The following is an 18,115-nucleotide window of genomic DNA, read 5'->3' as shown; positions in this document are numbered from 1 at the left end:
GCAGAGGCGCCCCAGGCCTGGGACTACCAAAGCCTAAGGGCTGGGGCGCCCCAGGCATGGGGCTCCCAAAGCCTAAGGGCTCGGGTGGCCCTGGCCTGGGCCTCCCAAATCCTAAGGGCTGGGGCGGCCCAGGCCTGGGGTTCCCAAAGGATAAAGGCTGGGGCGCCCCAGTCCTGGGGCTCCCAAAACCTAAGGGCTGGCGAACCCCAGAACTGGGCTCCCAATGCCTAAGGGATTGGGGCAACCGAGGCCTGGGGCTCCCAAAACCTAAGGGCTGGGCCCCCAGGCCTGGGGCTCCCAAAGCCTAAGGGCTGGAGCGCCCCAAGCCTGGGGCTACCAAACCTAAGGGCTGGGGCTCCCCAGGACTGGGGCCCCCAAAGGATAAGGGCTGGGGCGCCCTAGGCCTGGGGCTCCCAAAGCCTAAGGGCTAGGGCGGCCCAGGCGTTGGGCTCCCAAAGCATAAGGGCTGGGGCGCCCCAGGCCTGGGTCTCCCAAAGGATAAAGGCTGGGTAGCCCCAGGCCTGGGGCTCCCTAAGCCTTAGGGCAGGGGCGCCCCAGGCTGGGGCTCCCAAAGCCTAAGGGCTGTTGCGCCCCAGTCGTGGGGCTCCCTAAGCCTAAGGGCTGAGGCGCCCTGGCCTGGGGCTCCCTAAGCCGAAGGGCTTGGGCGCCCCAAATCTGGGACGCACCAGGCCTGGGGCTCCCTAAGCCTAAGGGCTGGGAGGCCCCAGGTCTGGGGCTCCGAAAGCCTAAGGGCTGGGGGGCCCGAAGCCTAAGGCTCCCTAAACCTAAGGGCTGGGGCGCCCCAGTTCTGGGACTCCGTATACCTAATGGCTGGGGCGCCCCAGGCCTAGGGCTCCCTAAGAGTAAGGGCTGGGGTGCCCCAGGCCTGGGGCTCCCTAAGCCTAAGGGCTGTGGCGCCCCAGGCTGAGGCACCCAAATCCAATGTGCTGGTGCGCCCCAGGCCTGGGCTCCAAATGCCTAAGGGCTGGGGCACCCGAAGCCTGGGGCTCCCTAAGACTAAGGGCTGGGGCGCCCCAGGCCTGAGGCTCCCTAAGCCTTAGGGCTGGGGCACCCCAGTCCTGGGCTCCTAAAGCCTAAGGGCAGGGGCGCCCCAGGCCTGGGGCTCCCAAAACCTAAGGGCTGGGGCACCCCAGGCCTGGGGCTCCCAAAGCCTAAGGGCTGGGGCGCCCCAAGCCTGGGGCTACCAAAGCCTAAGGGCTGGGGCGCACCAGCCCTGGGTCTCCCAAAGGATTAGGGCTGTGGCTCCCCAGGCCTGGGGCTTCCAAAGGATAAGGGTTGGGGTGCCCCAGGCCTGGAGCTCCCAAAGCCTAAGGGCTGGGGCGGCCCAGGCGTGGAGCTCCCAAAGCCTAAGGGCTGGGGCGCCCCAGGCCTGGGGCTCCCAAATGATAAGGGCTGGGGCGCCCCAGCCTGGGTCTCCCAAAGCCTAAAGGCTGGGGCGCCCCAGGCCTGGGCTCCCTAAGCCTAAGGGCTTGGGGGCCCCAGGCCTGGGGCTCTCTAATCCTAGGGCTGGGGCGCCCCAGTCCTGATTCTCCCGAAGCCTAATGGCTGGCGAGCCCCAGTCCTGGGCTCCCAATGCCTAATGGCTGTGTCGCCTCAGGCCTGGGCTTCCCAAAACCTAAGGGCTGGGGCGCCCCAGGCCTGGGGCTCCCAAAACCTAAGGGCTGGAGCGCCCCAGGCCTTGGGCTCCCAAAACCTAAGGGCCAGGGGGCCCCAAGCCTGGGGCTACCAGAGCCCAAGGGCTGGGGCGCCCCTGTACTTTGACTCCCAAAGCCTAAGGGCTGGGACGCCCCATGCCTGGGGCTCCCTAAGCCTAAGGCCTGGGGCACCCTAGGTCTGGGGCTCCCAAAGCCTAAGGCTTGGGTGCCCCAGTCCTGAGGCTCCCTAAGCCTAAGGGCTGGGGTGCCCCTGGCCTGGGGCTACCTAAGCCTAAGGGCTGGGGCTCCCCAGGCTGAGGCACCCAAATCCTAAGGGCTGGTGTGCCCCTGGCCTGGGACTCCCTAAGCCTAAGGGCTGGGGCTCCCCAGGCCTGGGGTTCCCTGCCTAAGTGCTGGGGCGCCCCAGGCCTGGGCTCCAAATGCCGAAGGGATGGGGTGCCCCAAGTCTGGGCCTCCCTAAGACTAAGGGCTGGGGTGCCCCAGGCCTGAGGCTCCCTACGCCAACGGGCTGGGGCGCCCCAGGCCTGGGCTCCCAAATCGTAAGGGCAGAGGCGCCCCAGGCCTGGGGCTACCAAAGCCTAAGGGCTTGGGCGCCCCAGGCCTGGGGCTCCCAAAGCCTAAGGGCTCGGGTGCCCCTGGCCTGGGGCTCCCAAATCCTAAGGGCTGGGGCGGCCCAGGCTGGGGGTTCCCAAAGGATAAGGGCTGCGGCGCCCCAGGCCTGGGGATCCCAAAGCCTAAGGGCTGGCGAACCCCAGGCCTGGGCTCCCAATGCCTAAGGTATAGGGGCGCCCCAGGCCTGGGGCTCCCAAAGCCTAATGGCTGGGGCGCCCCAAGCCTGGGGCTACCAAACCTAAGGGCTGGGGCTCCCCAACCTGGGGCCCCCAAAGGATAAGGGCTGGGGCTCCCCATGCCTGGGGCTCCCAAAGGATAAGGGCTGGGGCACCCCAGGCCTGGGGCTCCCAAAGCCTAAGGGCTGGGGCGGCCCAGGCGATGGGCTCCCAAAGAATAAGGGCTGGGGCGCCCCAGGCCTGGGTCTCCCAAAGGATAAAGGCTGGGGAGCCCCAGGCCTGGGGCTCCCTAAGCCTAAGGGCTGGCGCGCCCCTGGCTGCGGCTCCCAAAGCCTAAGGGCTTTTGCGCCCCAGGCCTGGGGCTCACTAAGAGTAAGGCTGGGGAGCTCCAGGCCTGGGGCTCCCTAAGCCTACGGGCTGGGGCGCCCCAGGCTGGGGCTCCCAAGTACTAAGGGCTGGTGCCTCCCATGCCTGGGGCTCCCTAAGCCTAAGGGCTGGGGCGCCCAGGCATGGGGCTCCCAAAGCCTAAAACCTGGGGTGGCCCAGGCCTGGGGTACCCAAAGCCTAAGGGCTGGGGCACCCTTGGGCTGTGTCTCCCAGAGCTTTACGGCTGGGGTGCCCCGGGCCTGTGGCTCCCTAAGCCTAAGGGCTGTGGCGGCCCAGCCTTGGGGCTCCCTAAGCCTAAGTGCTGGGGCGCCCCAGGCCTAGGGCTACCGAAGTCTAAGGGGTGGGACTTCCCAGGCCTAGGGCTCCCTAAGAGTAAAGGCTGGGCCCCCCCGGGCTGGGGCTCCCTAAGCCTAAGGGCTGGGGCGCCCCAGGCTGAGGCTCCCAAATCCTAAGGGCTGGTGCGCCCCAGGCCTGGGACTCCCTAAGCCTAAGGGCTGGGGCTCCCCAGGCCTGGGGCTCCCTACGCCTAAGGGCTGGGGCGCCTCAGGCCTGGGCTCCAAATGCCTAAGTGCTGGGGCGCCCCAGGCCTGGGGCTCCCTAAGACTAAGGGCTGGGGCGCCCCAGGCCTGAGGCTCCCTAAGCCTAAGGGCTGGGGCGCCCCAGGCATGGGCTCCCAAAGCCTAAGGGCAGGGGCGCCCCAGGCCAGGGGCTACCAAAGCCTAAGGACTGGGGCGCCCCAGGCCTGGGGCTCCCAAAGTATAAGGGCTGTGGCACTCCAGGTCTGGGGCTCCCAATGCTTAAGTGCTGTGGCGCCCCTGGCCTGGGGCTCCCAAAGCCTAAGAGCTGGGGCGCCCCAGGCCTGGGGCCCCCAAATGATAAGGGCTGGGGCGCCCCAGGCCAGGGGTTCCCAAAGGATAAGGGCTGGGGCGCCCTAGGCCTGGGTCTCCCAAAGTATAAGGGCTGGGTCGCGCCAGGCCTGGGGCTTCCTAAGCCTAGGGCTCGGGCGGCCCAGGCCTGGGGCTCCCGAAGCCTAAGGGCTGGCGAGCCCCAGTCCTGTGCTCCCAATGCCTAAAGGCTGTGGCGCCCCAGGCCTGGGGCTCCCAAAACCAAAGAGCTGGGGCGCCCCAGGCGTGGGGCTCCCAAAACCTAAGGGCTGGGGCGCCCCAGGCCTGGGGTTCCCAAAGCCTAAGTGCTGGGGCCCCCCTAGCCTGTGGCTACCACAGCCTAAGGGCTGGGGCACCCCCAGCCTGGGGCTCCCAAAGGATAAGGGCTGGGGCGCCCCTTGCCTGGGGCTCCCAAAACCTAAGGGCTGGGGCGCCCCAGGCCTTGGGCTCCCAAAACCTAAGGGCCAGGGCGCCCCAAGCCTGGGGCTACCAGAGCCCAAGGGCTGGGGCACCCCTGTCCCTGGGCTCCCAAAGCCTAAGGTCTGGGGCGCCCCAGGCCTGGGGCTCCCTAAGCCTAAGGCCTGGGGCACCCTAGGACTGGGGCTACCTAAGCCTAAGGGTTCTGTCGGCCCAGGATTGGCGCTCCCTAAGCCTAAGGCCTGGGGCGACCCAGGCCTGGGGTTACCTAAGCCTAAGGGGTGGAGTGCCCCCGGCCTGGAGGTCCCAAAGCCTAAGGGCTGGGACGCCCCAGGCCTGGGGCTCCCTAAGCCTAAGGGCTTGGGGGCCCCTGGCCTTGGGCACCCTAAACCTAAGGGCTGGGGTGCCCCAGGCCTGGGCTCCCAAATCCTAAGGGCAGAGGCGCCCCAGGCCTGGGACTACCAAAGCCTAAGGGCTGGGGCGCCCCAGGCATGGGGCTCCCAAAGCCTAAGGGCTCGGGTGGCCCTGGCCTGGGCCTCCCAAATCCTAAGGGCTGGGGCGGCCCAGGCCTGGGGTTCCCAAAGGATAAAGGCTGGGGCGCCCCAGTCCTGGGGCTCCCAAAACCTAAGGCCTGGCGAACCCCAGGCCTGGGCTCCCAATGCCTAAGGGATTGGGGCAACCGAGGCCTGGGGCTCCCAAAACCTAAGGGCTGGGCCCCCAGGCCTGGGGCTCCCAAAGCCTAAGGGCTGGAGCGCCCCAAGCCTGGGGCTACCAAACCTAAGGGCTGGGGCTCCCCAGGACTGGGGCCCCCAAAGGATAAGGGCTGGGGCTCCCCATTGCTGGGGCTCCCAAAGGATAAGGGCTGGGGCGCCCTAGGCCTGGGGCTCCCAAAGCCTAAGGGCTAGGGCGGCCCAGGCGTTGGGCTCCCAAAGCATAAGGGCTGGGGCGCCCCAGGCCTGGGTCTCCCAAAGGATAAAGGCTGGGTAGCCCCAGGCCTGGGGCTCCCTAAGCCTTAGGGCAGGGGTGCCCCAGGCTGGGGCTCCCAAAGCCTAAGGGCTGTTGCGCCCCAGTCGTGGGTCTCCCTAAGCCTAAGGGCTGAGGCGCCCTGGCCTGGGGCTCCCTAAGCCTAAGGGCTTGGGCAACCCAAGTCTGGGACGCCCCAGGCCTGGGGCTCCCTAAGCCTAAGGGCTGGGAGGCCCCAGGTCTGGGGCTCCCAAAGCCTAAGGGCTGGGGGGCCCAAAGCCTAAGGCTCCCTAAACCTAAGGGCTGGGGCGCCCCAGTTCTGGGACTCCGTATACCTAATGGCTGGGGCGCCCCAGGCCTAGGGCTCCCTAAGAGTAAGGGCTGGGGTGCCCCAGGCCTGGGGCTCCCTAAGCCTAAGGGCTGTGGCGCCCCAGGCTGAGGCACCCAAATCCAATGTGCTGGAGCGCCCCAGGCCTGGGCTCCAAATGCCTAAGGGCTGGGGCACCCGAAGCCTGGGGCTCCCTAAGACTAAGGGCTGGGGCGCCCCAGGCCTGAGGCTCCCTAAGCCTTAGGGCTGGGGCACCCCAGTCCTGGGCTCCCAAAGCCTAAGGGCAGGGGCGCCCCAGGCCTGGGGCTCCCAAAACCTAAGGGCTGGGGCACCCCAGGCCTGGGGCTCCCAAAGCCTAAGGGCTGGGGCGCCCCACGCCTGGGGCTACCAAAGCCTAAGGGCTGGGGCGCACCAGCCCTGGGTCTCCCAAAGGATTAGGGCTGTGGCTCCCCAGGCCTGGGGCTTCCAAAGTATAAGGGTTGGGGTGCCCCAGGCCTGGAGCTCCCAAAGCCTAAGGGCTGGGGCGGCCCAGGCGTGGAGCTCCCAAAGCCTAAGGGCTGGGGCGCCCCAGGCCTGGGGCTCCCAAATGATAAGGGCTGGGGCGCCCCAGCCTGGGTCTCCCAAAGCCTAAAGGCTGGGGCGCCCCAGGCCTGGGCTCCCTAAGCCTAAGGGCTTGGGGGCCCCAGGCCTGGGGCTCTCTAATCCTAGGGCTGGGGCGCCCCAGTCCTGATGCTCCCGAAGCCTAATGGCTGGCGAGCCCCAGTCCTGGGCTCCCAATGCCTAATGGCTGTGTCGCCTCAGGCCTGGGCTTCCCAAAACCTAAGGGCTGGGGCGCCCCAGGCCTGGGGCTCCCAAAACCTAAGGGCTGGAGCGCCCCAGGCCTTGGGCTCCCAAAACCTAAGGGCCAGGGGGCCCCAAGCCTGGGGCTACCAGAGCCCAAGGGCTGGGGCGCCCCTGTCCTTTGACTCCCAAAGCCTAAGGGCTGGGACGCCCCATGCCTGGGGCTCCCTAAGCCTAAGGCCTGGGGCACCCTAGGTCTGGGGCTCCCAAAGTCTAAGGCTTGGGTGCCCCAGTCCTGAGGCTCCCTAAGCCTAAGGGCTGGGGTGCCCCTGGTCTGGGGCTACCTAAGCCTAAGGACTGGGGCTCCCCAGGCTGAGGCACCCAAATCCTAAGGGCTGGTGTGCCCCTGGCCTGGGACTCCCTAAGCCTAAGGGCTGGGGCTCCCCAGGCCTGGGGCTCCCTGCCTAAGGGCTGGGGCGCCCCAGGCCTGGGCTCCAAATGCCTAAGGGATGGGGTGCCCCAAGTCTGGGCCTCCCTAAGACTAAGGGCTGGGGTGCCCCAGGCCTGAGGCTCCCTACGCCAACGGGCTGGGGCGCCCCAGGCCTGGGCTCCCAAATCGTAAGGGCAGAGGCGCCCCAGGCCTGGGGCTACCAAAGCCTAAGAGCTTGGGCGCCCCAGGCCTGGGGCTCCCAAATCCTAAGTCCTGGGGCGGCCCAGGCTGGGGGTTCCCAAAGGATAAGGGCTGCGGCGCCCCAGGCCTGGGGATCCCAAAGCCTAAGGGCTGGCGAACCCCAGGCCTGGGCTCCCAATGCCTAAGGGATAGGGGCGCCCCAGGCCTGGGGCTCCCAAAGCCTAATGGCTGGGGCGCCCCAAGCCTGGGGCTACCAAACCTAAGGGCTGGGGCTCCCCAACCTGGGGCCCCCAAAGGATAAGGGCTGGGGCTCCCCATGCCTGGGGCTCCCAAAGGATAAGGGCTGGGGCACCCCAGGCCTGGGGCTCCCAAAGCCTAAGGGCTGGGGCGGCCCAGGCGATGGGCTCCCAAAGAATAAGGGCTGGGGCACCCCAGGCCTGGGTCTCCCAAAGGATAAAGGCTGGGGAGCCCCAGGCCTGGGGCTCCCTAAGCCTAAGGGCTGGCGCGCCCCTGGCTGCGGCTCCCAAAGCCTAAGGGCTTTTGCGCCCCAGGCCTGGGGCTCACTAAGAGTAAGGCTGGGGAGCTCCAGGCCTGGGGCTCCCTAAGCCTACGGGCTGGGGCGCCCCAGGCTGGGGCTCCCAAGTACTAAGGGCTGGTGCCTCCCATGCCTGGGGCTCCCTAAGCCTAAGGGCTGGGGCGCCCAGGCCTGGGGCTCCCAAAGCCTAAAACCTGGGGTGGCCCAGGCCTGGGGTACCCAAAGCCTAAGGGCTGGGGCACCCTTGGGCTGTGTCTCCCAGAGCTTTACGGCTGGGGTGCCCCGGGCCTGTGGCTCCCTAAGCCTAAGGGCTGTGGCGGCCCAGCCTTGGGGCTCCCTAAGCCTAAGTGCTGGGGCGCCCCAGGCCTAGGGCTACCTAAGTCTAAGGGGTGGGACTTCCCAGGCCTAGGGCTCCCTAAGAGTAAGGGCTGGGCCCCCCCGGCCTGGGGCTCCCTAAGCCTAAGGGCTGGTGCGCCCCAGGCCTGGGACTGCCTAAGCCTAAGGGCTGGGGCTCCCCAGGCCTGGGGCTCCCTACGCCTAAGGGCTGGGGCGCCTCAGGCCTGGGCTCCAAATGCCTAAGGGCGGGGGCGCCCCAGGCCTGGGGCTCCCTAAGACTAAGGGCTGGGGCGCCCCAGGCCTGAGGCTCCCTAAGCCTAAGGGCTGGGGCGCCCCAGGCATGGGCTCCCAAAGCCTAAGGGCAGGGGCGCCCCAGGCCAGGGGCTACCAAAGCCTAAGGACTGGGGCGCCCCAGGCCTGGGGCTCCCAAAGTATAAGGGCTGTGGCACTCCAGGTCTGGGGCTCCCAATGCTTAAGTGCTGTGGCGCCCCTGGCCTGGGGCTCCCAAAGCCTAAGAGCTGGGGCGCCCCAGGCCTGGGGCCCCCAAATGATAAGGGCTGGGGCGCCCCAGGCCTGGGGTTCCCAAAGGATAAGGGCTGGGGCGCCCTAGGCCTGGGTCTCCCAAAGTATAAGGGCTGGGTCGCGCCAGGCCTGGGGCTTCCTAAGCCTAGGGCTCGGGCGGCCCAGGCCTGGGGCTACCGAAGCCTAAGGGCTGGCGAGCCCCAGTCCTGTGCTCCCAATGCCTAAAGGCTGTGGCGCCCCAGGCCTGGGGCTCCCAAAACCAAAGAGCTGGGGCACCCCAGGCGTGGGGCTCCCAAAACCTAAGGGCTGGGGCGCCCCAGGCCTGGGGTTCCCAAAGCCTAAGTGCTGGGGCCCCACTAGCCTGTGGCTACCACAGCCTAAGGGCTGGGGCACCCCCAGCCTGGGGCTCCCAAAGGATAAGGGCTGGGGCGCCCCTTGCCTGGGGCTCCCTAAGCCTAAGGGCTGGGGCGCCCCAGGCCTGGGGCTACCAAAGCCTGAGGGTTGGGGCGTCCTAGGCCTGGGGCTCCCAAAGGATAAGGGCTTGGGCGCCCCATGCCTGGGGCTACCAAAACCTAAGGGCTGGGCTGCCCCAGGCCTGGGGCTCCCAAATCCTTAGCGCTGGGGCGGCCCAGGAGTGGGGCTCCCAAAGCCTAAGGGCTGGGTTACCCCTGGCCTGGGGCTCCCAAAGCCTAAGGGCTGGGTCGCCCCAGGCCTGGGGCTCCCTAAGCCTAAGGGCTGGGTCGCCCCAGTCCTGGGGCTTCCAAAGCCTAAGGGCTGGGGCTCCCCAGTACTGGAGCTCCCTAAGCCTAAGGGCAGGGGGTCCCCAGGCCTGGGGCTCCCTAAGCTTTAGGGCAGGGGCGCCCAAGGCTGAGGCTCCCAAAGCCTAAGGGCTGTTGCGCCCCAGTCGTGGGGCTCCCTAAGCCTAAGGGCTAAGGCGCCCTGGCCTGGGGCTTCCTAAACCTAAGGGCTTGGGTGCCCCAATTCTGGGACGCCCCAGGCCTGGGGCTCCCTAAGCCTAAGGGCTGGGAGGCCCCAGGCCTGGGGTTCCCAAAGCCTAAGGGCTGGGGGTCCCGAAGCCTAGGGCTCCCTAAACCTAAGGGCTGGGGCGCCCCAGTTCTGGGACTCCGTATACCTAATGGCTGTGGCGCCCCAGGCCTAGGGCTCCCTAAGAGTAAGGGCTGGGAGCCCCATGCCTGGGGCTCCCTAAGCCTAAGGGCTGGGGTGCCCCAGGCCTGGGGCTCCCAAAGCCTAACGGCTAGGGCGCCCCAGGCAGAGGCACCCAAATCCTAAGGGCAGGTGCGCCCCAGGCCAGGCCTCCAAATGCCTAAGGGCTGGGGCGCCCCAAGGCTGGGGCTCCCTAAGACTAAGGGCTGGGGCGCCCCAGGCCTGAGGCTCCCTAAGCCTTAGGGCTGGGGCACCCCAGGCCTGGGCTCCCAAAGCCTAAGGGCAGGGGCCCCCCAGGCCTGGGGCTCCCAAAACCTAAGGGCTGGGGCGCCCCAGGCCTGGGGCTCCCAAAGCCTAAGGGCTGGGGCGCCCCAAGCCTGGGGCTACCAAAGCCTAAGGGCTGGGGCGCACCAGGCCTGGGTCTCCCAAAGGATTAGGGCTGGGGCTCCCCAGGCTGGGGCTTCCAAAGGATAAGGGCTGGGGCGCCCCAGGCTGGGGCTCCGAAAGCCTAAGGGCTGGGGCGGCCCAGGCGTGGGGCTCCCAAAGCCTAAGGGCTGGGGCGCACCAGGCCTGGGGCTCCCAAATGATAAGGGCTGGGTCGCCCCAAGCCTGGGGCTCCCAAAGGATAAGGGCTGGGGCGCACCAGGCCTGGGGCTCCCAAAACCTAAGGGCTGGGGCGCCCCAGGCCTTGGGCTCCTAAAACCTAAGGGCCAGGGCGCCCCAAGCCTGGGGCTACCAGAGCCCAAGGGCTGGGGCACCCCTGTCCCTGGGCTCCCAAAGCCTAAGGTCTGGGGCGCCCCAGGCCTGGGGCTCCCTAAGCCTAAGGCATGGGGCACCCTAGGCCTGGGGCTACCTAAGCCTAAGGGTTCTGTCGGCCCAGGATTGGCGCTCACTAAGCCTAAGGCCTGGGGCGACCCAGGCCTGGGGTTACCTAAGCCTAAGGGGTGGAGTGCCCCCGGCCTGGAGGTCCCAAAGCCTAAGGGATGGGACGCCCCAGGCCTGGGGCTCCCTAAGCCTAAGGGCTTGGGGGCCCCTGGCCTTGGGCACCCTAAACCTAAGGGCTGGGGTGCCCCAGGCCTGGGACTACCAAAGCCTAAGGGCTGGGGCGCCCCAGGCATGGGGCTCCCAAAGCCTAAGGGCTCGGGTGGCCCTGGCCTGGGCCTCCCAAATCCTAAGGGCTGGGGCGGCCCAGGCCTGGGGTTCCCAAAGGATAAAGGCTGGTGCGCCCCAGTCCTGTGGCTCCCAAAACCTAAGGGCTGGCGAACCCCAGGCCTGGGCTCCCAATGCCTAAGGGATTGGGGCAACCGAGGCCTGGGGCTCCCAAAACCTAAGGGCTGGGCCCCCAGGCCTGGGGCTCCCAAAGCCTAAGGGCTGGAGCGCCCCAAGCCTGGGGCTACCAAACCTAAGGGCTGGGGCTCCCCAGGACTGGGGCCCCCAAAGGATAAGGGCTGGGGCTCCCCATTGCTGGGGCTCCCAAAGGATAAGGGCTGGGGCGCCCTAGGCCTGGGGCTCCCAAAGCCTAAGGGCTAGGGCGGCCCAGGCGTTGGGCTCCCAAAGCATAAGGGCTGGGGCGCCCCAGGCCTGGGTCTCCCAAAGGATAAAGGCTGGGTAGCCCCAGGCCTGGGGCTCCCTAAGCCTTAGGGCAGGGGCACCCCAGGCTGGGGCTCCCAAAGCCTAAGGGCTGTTGCGCCCCAGTCGTGGGGCTCCCTAAGCCTAAGGGCTGAGGCGCCCTGGCCTGGGGCTCCCTAAGCCTAAGGGCTTGGGCGCCCCAAGTCTGGGACGCCCGAGGCCTGGGGCTCCCTAAGCCTAAGGGCTGGGAGGCCCCAGGTCTGGGGCTCCCAAAGCCTAAGGGCTGGGGGGCCCGAAGCCTAAGGCTCCCTAAACCTAAGGGCTGGGGCGCCCTAGTTCTGGGACTCCGTATACCTAATGGCTGGGGCGCCCCAGGCCTAGGGCTCCCTAAGAGTAAGGGCTGGGGTGCCCCAGGCCTGGGGCTCCCTAAGCCTAAGGGCTGTGGCGCCCCAGGCTGAGGCACCCAAATCCAATGTGCTGGTGCGCCCCAGGCCTGGGCTCCAAATGCCTAAGGGCTGGGGCACCCGAAGACTGGGGCTCCCTAAGACTAAGGGCTGGGGCGCCCCAGGCCTGAGGCTCCCTAAGCCTTAGGGCTGGGGCACCCCAGTCCTGGGCTTCCAAAGCCTAAGGGCAGGGGCGCCCCAGGCCTGGGGCTCCCAAAACTTAAGGGCTGGGGCACCCCAGGCCTGGGGCTCCCAAAGCCTAAGGGCCGGGGCGCCCCAAGCCTGGGGCTACCAAAGCCTAAGGGCTGGGGCGCACCAGCCCTGGGTCTCCCAAAGGATTAGGGCTGTGGCTCCCCAGGCCTAGGGCTTCCAAAGGATAATGGTTGGGGTGCCCCAGGCCTGGAGCTCCCAAAGCCTAAGGGCTGGGGTGGCCCAGGCGTGGAGCTCCCAAAGCCTAAGGGCTGGGGCGCCCCTGGCCTGGGGCTCCCAAATGATAAGGGCTGGGGCGCCCCAGCCTGGGTCTCCTAAAGCCTAAAGGCTGGGGCGCCCCAGGCCTGGGCTCCCTAAGCCTAAGGGCTTGGGGGCCCCAGGCCTGGGGCTCTCTAATCCTAGGGCTGGGGCGCCCCAGTCCTGATGCTCCCGAAGCCTAATGGCTGGCGAGCCCCAGTCCTGGGCTCCCAATGCCTAATGGCTGTGTCGCCTCAGGCCTGGGCTTCCCAAAACCTAAGGGCTGGGGCGCCCCAGGCCTGGGGCTCCCAAAACCTAAGGGCTGGAGCGCCCCAGGCCTTGGGCTCCCAAAACCTAAGGGCCAGGGGGCCCCAAGCCTGGGGCTACCAGAGCCCAAGGGCTGGGGCGCCCCTGTCCTTTGACTCCCAAAGCCTAAGGGCTGGGACGCCCCATGCCTGGGGCTCCCTAAGCCTAAGGCCTGGGGCACCCTAGGTCTGGGGCTCCCAAAGCCTAAGGCTTGGGTGCCCCAGTCCTGAGGCTCCCTAAGCCTAAGGGCTGGGGTGCCCCTGGCCTGGGGCTACCTAAGCCTAAGGGCTGGGGCTCCCCAGGCTGAGGCACCCAAATCCTAAGGGCTGGTGTGCCCCTGGCCAGGGACTCCCTAAGCCTAAGGGCTGGGGCTCCCCAGGCCTGGGGCTCCCTGCCTAAGGGCTGGGGCGCCCCAGGCCTGGGCTCCAAATGCCTAAGGGATGGGGTGCCCCAAGTCTGGGCCTCCCTAAGACTAAGGGATGGGGTGCCCCAGGCCTGAGGCTCCCTACGCCAACGGGCTGGGGCGCCCCAGGCCTGGGCTCCCAAATCGTAAGGGCAGAGGCGCCCCAGGCCTGGGGCTACCAAAGCCTAAGGGCTTGGGCGCCCCAGGCCTGGGGCTCCCAAAGCCTAAGGGCTCGGGTGCCCCTGGCCTGGGGCTCCCAAATCCTAAGGGCTGGGGCGGCCAAGGCTGGGGGTTCCCAAAGGATAAGGGCTGCGGCGCCCCAGGCCTGGGGATCCCAAAGCCCAAGGGCTGGCGAACCCCAGGCCTGGGCTCCCAATGCCTAAGGTATAGCGGCGCCCCAGGCCTGGGGCTCCCAAAGCCTAATGGCTGGGGCGCCCCAAGCCTGGGGCTACCAAACCTAAGGGCTGGGGCTCCCCAACCTGGGGCCCCCAAAGGATAAGGGCTGGGGCTCCCCATGCCTGGGGCTCCCAAAGGATAAGGGGTGGGGCACCCCAGGCCTGGGGCTCCCAAAGCCTAAGGGCTGGGGCGGCCCAGGCGATGGGCTCCCAAAGAATAAGGGCTGGGGCGCCCCAGGCCTGGGTCTCCCAAAGGATAAAGGCTGGGGAGCCCCAGGCCTGGGGCTCCCTAAGCCTAAGGGCTGGCGCGCCCCTGACTGCGGCTCCCAAAGCCTAAGGGCTTTTGCGCCCCAGGCCTGGGGCTCACTAAGAGTAAGGCTGGGGAGCTCCAGGCCTGGGGCTCCCTAAGCCTACGGGCTGGGGCGCCCCAGGCTGGGGCTCCCAAGTACTAAGGGCTGGTGCCTCCCATGCCTGGGGCTCCCTAAGCCTAAGGGCTGGGGCGCCCAGGCATGGGGCTCCCAAAGCCTAAAACCTGGGGTGGCCCAGGCCTGGGGTACCCAAAGCCTAAGGGCTGGGGCACCCTTGGGCTGTGTCTCCCAGAGCTTTACGGCTGGGGTGCCCCGGGCCTGTGGCTCCCTAAGCCTAAGGGCTGTGGCGGCCCAGCCTTGGGGCTCCCTAAGCCTAAGGGCTGGGGCGCCCCAGGCCTAGGGCTACCTAAGTCTAAGGGGTGGGACTTCCCAGGCCTAGGGCTCCCTAAGAGTAAGGGCTGGGCCCCCCCGGCCTGGGGCTCCCTAAGCCTAAGGGCTGGGGCGCCCCAGGCATGGGCTCCCTAAGCCTAAGGGCTGGGGCGCCCCAGGCATGGGCTCCCTAAGACTAAGGGCTGGGGCGCCCCAGGCCTGAGGCTCCCTAAGCCTAAGGGCTGGGGCGCCCCAGGCATGGGCTCCCAAAGCCTAAGGGCAGGGGCGCCCCAGGCCAGGGGCGACCAAAGCCTAAGGACTGGGGCGGCTCAGGCCTGGGGCTCCCAAAGTATAAGGGCTGTGGCACTCCAGGTCTGGGGCTCCCAATGCTTAAGTGCTGTGGCGCCCCTGGCCTGGGGCTCCCAAAGCCTAAGAGCTGGGGCGCCCCAGGCCTGGGGCCCCCAAATGATAAGGGCTGGGGCGCCCTAGGCCTGGGGTTCCCAAAGGATAAGGGCTGGGGCGCCCTAGGCCTGGGTCTCCCAAAGTATAAGGGCTGGGTCGCGCCAGGCCTGGGGCTTCCTAAGCCTAGGGCTCGGGCGGCCCAGGCCTGGGGCTCCCGAAGCTTAAGGGCTGGCGAGCCCCAGTCCTGTGCTCCCAATGCCTAAAGGCTGTGGCGCCCCAGGCCTGGGGCTCCCAAAACCAAAGAGCTGGGGCGCCCCAGGCGTGGGGCTCCCAAAACCTAAGGGCTGGGGCGCCCCAGGCCTGGGGTTCCCAAAGCCTAAGTGCTGGGGCCCCCCTAGCCTGTGGCTACCACAGCCTAAGGGCTGGGGCACCCCCAGCCTGGGGCTCCCAAAGGATAAGGGCTGGGGCGCCCCTTGCCTGGGGCTCCCTAAGCCTAAGGGCTGGGGCGCCCCAGGCCTGGGGCTACGAAAGCCTAAGGGCTGGGGCGTCCCAGGCCTGGGGCTCCCAAAGGATAAGGGCTTGGGCGCCCCATGCCTGGGGCTACCAAAACCTAAGGGCTGGGCCGCCCCTGGCCTGGGGCTCCCAAAGCCTTAACGCTGGGGCGGCCCAGGATTGGGGCTCCCAAAGCCTAAGGGCTGGGTTACCCCTCGCCTGGGGCTCCCAAAGCCTAAGGGCTGGGTTACCCCTGGCCTGGGGCTCCCAAAGCCTAAGGGCTGGGTCGACCCAGGCCTGGGGCTCCCTAAGCCTAAGGGCTGGGTCGCCCCAGTCCTGGGGCTTCCAAAGCCTAAGGGCTGGGGCTCCCCAGTACTGGAGCTCCCTAAGCCTAAGGGCAGGGGCTCCCCAGGCCTGGGGCTCCCTAAGCCTTAGGGCAGGGGCGCCCAAGGCTGAGGCTCCCAAAGCCTAAGGGCTGTTGCGCCCCAGTCGTGGGGCTCCCTAAGCCTAAGGGCTAAGGCGCCCAGGCCTGGGGCTCCCAAAACCTAAGGGCTGGGGCGCCCCAGGCCTGGGGCTCCCAAAGCCTAAGGGCTGGGCCGTCCCAAGCCTGGGGCTACCAAAGCCTAAGGGCTGGGGCTCCCCAGGCCTGGGGCTTCCAAAGGATAAGGGTTTGGGCGCCCCAGGCCTGGGGCTCCCAAAGCCTAAGGGCTGGGGCGGCCCAGGCGTGGGGCTCCCAAAGTCTAAGGGCTGGGGCGCCCCAGGCCTGGGGCTCCCAAATGATAAGGGCTGGGGCACCCCAGGCCTGGGGCTCCCTAAGCCTAAGGGCTTGGGGGCCCCTGGCCTTGGGCACCCTAAACCTAAGGGCTGGGGTGCCCCAGGCCTGGGGCTCCCTAAGCCTAAGGGCTGTGGCGCCCCAGGCTGAGGCACCCAAATCCAATGTGCTGGTGCGCCACAGGCCTGGGCTCCAAATGCCTAAGGGCTGGGGCGCCCGAAGCCTGGGGCTCCCTAAGACTAAGGGCTGGGGCGCCCCAGGCCTGAGGCTCCCTAAGCCTTAGGGCTGGGGCACCCCAGTCCTGGGCTCACAAAGCCTAAGGACAGGGGCGCCCCAGGCCTGGGGCTCCCAAAACCTAAGGGCTGGGGCGCCCCAGGCCTGGGGCTCCCAAAGCCTAAGGGCTGGGGCGCCCCAAGCCTGGGGCTACCAAAGCCTAAGGGCTGGGGCGCACCAGGCCTGGGTCTCCCAAAGGATTAGGGCTGGGGCTCCCCAGGCCTGGGGCTTCCAAAGGATAAGGGTTTGGGCGCCCCAGGCCTGGGGCTCCCAAAGCCTAAGGGCTGGGACGGCCCAGGCGTGGGGCTCCCAAAGTCTAAGGTCTGGGGCGCCCCAGGCCTGGGGCTCCCAAATGATAAGGGCTGCGGCGCCCCAGCCTGGGTCTCCCAAAGCCTAAAGGCTGGGGCGCCCCAGGCCTGGGGCTCCCTAAGCCTTAGGTCTAGGGGCCCCTGGCCTGGGGCTCCCTAATCCTAGGGCTGGGGCTCCCCAGTCCTGATGCTCCCGAAGCCTAATGGCTGGCGAGCCCCAGTCCTGGGCTCCCAATGCCTAATGGCTGTGTCGCCTCAGGCCTGGGCTTCCCAAAACCTAAGGGCTGGGGCGCCCCAGGCCTGGGGCTCCCAAAACCTAAGGGCTGGAGCGCCCCAGGCCTTGGGCTCCCAAAACCTAAGGGCCAGGGCGCCCCAAGCCTGGGGCTACCAGAGCCCAAGGGCTGGGGCGCCCCTGTCCTTTGGCTCCCAAAGCCTAAGGGCTGGGGCGCCCCAGGCCTGGGGCTCCCTAAGCCTAAGGCCTGGGGCACCCTAGGCCTGGGGCTCCCAAAACCTAAGGACTGGGGTGCCCCTGGCCTGGGGCTACCTAAGCCTAAGGGCTCTGTCGGCCCAGGCTTGGGGCTCCCTAAGCCTAAGGGGTGGAGTGCCCCCGGCCTGGAGCTCCCAAAGCCTAAGGGCTGTGGCTCCCCAGGCCTGGGGCTCCCAAATCCTAAGGGCTGTGGCGCCCCAGACCTGTGCTCCAAATGTCTAAGGGCTGGAGCGCTCCAGGCCAGGAGCCCCCAAAAGATAAGGGCTGGGGCTCCCCAGGCCTGGGGCTCCCAAAGGATAAGGGCTGGGGCGCCCCAGGCCTGGGGCTCCCCAAGCCTAAGGGCTAGGGCGGCCCAGGCGTTGGGCTCCCAAAGCATAAGGGCTGGGGCACCCCATGGATAGGACGCCCCAGGCCTGGTCCTCCCTAAGCCTAAGTGCTATTGCGCCCCTGGCCTGTGACTCCCAAAGCCTAAGTGCTGCGGCACCCAGGCTGGGGCTCCCAAAGCCTAAGGGCTGGGGCGCCCTAGGCCTGGGGCTCCCAAAGACTAAGGGCTGGGGCAACCCAGGCCTGGGTCTCCCAAAGGATAAAGGCTGGGGAGCCCCAGGCCTGGGGCTCCCTAAGCCTAAGGGCTGGCGCGCCCCAGGCTGCGGCTCCCAAAGCCTAAGGGCTGTTGCGCCCCAGGCCTGGGGCTCCCTAAGCCTAAGGGCTTGGGGTTACCAGTTCTGGGGCTCCCTAAACCTATGGGCAGGGGTCCCCAGACCTGGGGCTCGCTACACCTAAGGGCTGGGGCGCCCCAGGCCTGCGCTCCCAAAGCCTAAGGGCTTTGGCGCCCCAGGCCTGGGGCTCACTAAGACTAAGGCTGGGGAGCTCCAGGCCTGGCGCTCCCTAAGCCTAAGGGCTTGGGCGCCCCAGGCTGGGGCTCCCAAGTACTAAGGGCTGGTGCGTCCCATGCCTGGGGCTCGCTAAGCCTAAGGGCTGGGGCGCCCAGGCCTGGGGCTCCCAAAGCCTAAAAACTGGGGAGGCCCAGGCCTGGGGTTCCCAAAGCCTAAGGGCTGGGGCACCCCTGGCCTGTGTCTCCCAAAGCTTTACGACTGGGGTGCCCCCGGCCTGGGGCTCCCTAAGCCTAAGGGCTGTGGCGGCCCAGCCTTGGGGCTCCCTAAGCCTAAGGGCTGGGGCGCCCCAGGCCTAGGGCTACCTAAGTCTAAGGGGTGGGACTTCCCAGGCCTAGGGCTCCCTAAGAGTAAGGGCTGGGCCCCCCTGGCCTGGGGCTCCCTAAGCCTAAGGGCTGGGGCGCCCCAGGCTGAGGCTCCCAAATCCTAAGGGCTGGTGCGCCCCAGGCCTGGGACTCCCTAAGCCTAAGAGCTGGGGCTCCCCAGGCCTGGGGCTCCCTACGCCTAAGGGCTGGGGCGCCTCAGGCCTGGGCTCCAAATGCCTAAGGGCTGGGGCGCCCCAGGCCTGGGGCTCCCTAAGACTAAGGGCTGGGGCGCCCCACGCCTGAGGCTCCCTAAGCCTAAGGGCTGGGTCGCCCCAGGCTTGGGCTCCCAAAGCCTAAGGGCAGGGGGCGCCCCAGGCCTGGGGCTCCCAAAGTATAAGGGCTGTGGCACTCCAAGTCTGGGGCTCCCAAAGCTTAAGTGCTGGGGCGCCCCTGGCCTGGGACTCCCTAAGCCTAAGGGCTGGGGCTCCCCAGGCCTGGGGCTCCCTAAGACTAAGGGCTGGGGCGCCCCACGCCT

The sequence above is a fragment of the Tenrec ecaudatus genome, chromosome 9, assembly GCF_050624435.1.
Source record: "Tenrec ecaudatus isolate mTenEca1 chromosome 9, mTenEca1.hap1, whole genome shotgun sequence".
Classification (NCBI taxonomy): domain Eukaryota; kingdom Metazoa; phylum Chordata; class Mammalia; order Afrosoricida; family Tenrecidae; genus Tenrec; species Tenrec ecaudatus.
The sequence above is the reverse complement of the archived record's forward strand: the minus strand, read 5'-3'. Positions refer to the sequence as shown.